The following is a 1,409-nucleotide window of genomic DNA, read 5'->3' on the forward strand; positions in this document are numbered from 1 at the left end:
ATGATTTCTCTTTTAGGAGATAGGCTGGCCACTATTGCATACTGTATAACGAGACATTGGTTTTCGTGTAAAAGCGACTAACGCACATTTTTCTGTTGAGATGGTAAGGCCTTATGTGTGAAGATAGTGAGATGCCTGTGTTGCTGCTTTCCGCAGCCTTACGCGAACCTGCAGACGAGTGACCGCTGATGACCAGATGCAGATGTCGTCAGTGTAGATTGAGAAACTCACTGTTTCCGGTAGGGATTCGTCCAGCCCAAGAAGCGCGAGGTTGAAAAGAACAGGGCTTAGAACCCCACCTTGGGGAACTTCTCGGCATGTGTAGGGGTTGGTAGTCGGACCATCTTCCGTACGTACGAACATGCACCTTTGTGTCAAGTAGTTTCTGATCCATCGATATACTCGCCCTCCTAATTCAATTCTCAAAAGTGCGTCTAGAATGGGTTGATGGGAAACGTTGTCGCAAGCGCCTTTCAAAAATCTGGAACGCTTCACGATTTTGCGTGTCATCCTTGCACAGAAGCCATGCTAATCTTCTCTGTATCATTCCAATTTTAGTATATGTACTTTGGAAGTACAGCTGGTGTGAAGAACTTGCGTTATATGCAATCAGCTTGCACAAGACAGCGGTGATAAGAGATCACAGGGAGAGGTCGTACGAAAAGAACTACGCATTAAAATCGCTAACAAACTAGTATCAAATTAACAAACTAGTATTCAGAAGAAACACAGAACAAGATATCAAGGTGCTACTTTAATAATTTCTTCGCGAAGAAATCATAACCTTAATAAACCGCGAAATTCTAGCATAAGAAAATGAACGAGATTCACTTATGTCTATGATACTTCCTAATGCAAAATTTGAGCGCACCACTTTATACGTGTTTTTTTTTCATGATATATTTGTTGGCGGGGACAATCTGCCTCGTGCGGCAGGCTGCAGACGGAGCGACGAGTTCCGGAAGAAGTAGCACTCAAGTACAGCGATAGGTGTGAGCAGTGTATGCGATCATCGAAAATCTGCGGAGCGGATCAAGCGCGTCGGCTTTTATGCTTGGCTAGTCGATGTTTAGGGTTAGAAGGTCTCGAGGGACGCAAGAGACGGGCATTGCGCTTGGCCACGACAGACGACGGACCTGGTTGTCCACACCATGGAGGCAGGGGAAGAATAACTAGGAGGGAGGGTCACGTGATTCCGCTTGCCTTGGCAAGCCAACCTTCTCCGATGCCGCCCCTCCCGGTCTCCGGGGCCTTCTGTACATACGGTGGCAGCTTCATAGGATTCTCCCCACTTTGTTGCTGGACCATTCGAGATTGTTTGGTACGTGGTACCCTTTAGTGGCACCTGTAGTCACATCCATGGAAGCATGTCGACAGTAACAACTGGTTTAATGCTACCACGCGCGTCC

At 47.0% G+C, this 1,409-nt stretch overlaps 1 non-coding gene across 1 annotated transcript; it reads right to left on the reverse strand.

Moving 5' to 3' along the window:
- Positions 1–475: 475 nt before the first annotated feature.
- LOC139052715 (U6 spliceosomal RNA) lies at positions 476–578 on the reverse strand. Its single transcript, XR_011510024.1, has one exon. It is a non-coding gene; the product is annotated as a U6 spliceosomal RNA (small nuclear RNA).
- Between the last annotated feature and the right edge of the window lie 831 nt (positions 579–1,409).

The sequence above is a fragment of the Dermacentor albipictus genome, unplaced genomic scaffold (genome assembly GCF_038994185.2).
Source record: "Dermacentor albipictus isolate Rhodes 1998 colony unplaced genomic scaffold, USDA_Dalb.pri_finalv2 scaffold_29, whole genome shotgun sequence".
Taxonomy (NCBI): domain Eukaryota; kingdom Metazoa; phylum Arthropoda; class Arachnida; order Ixodida; family Ixodidae; genus Dermacentor; species Dermacentor albipictus.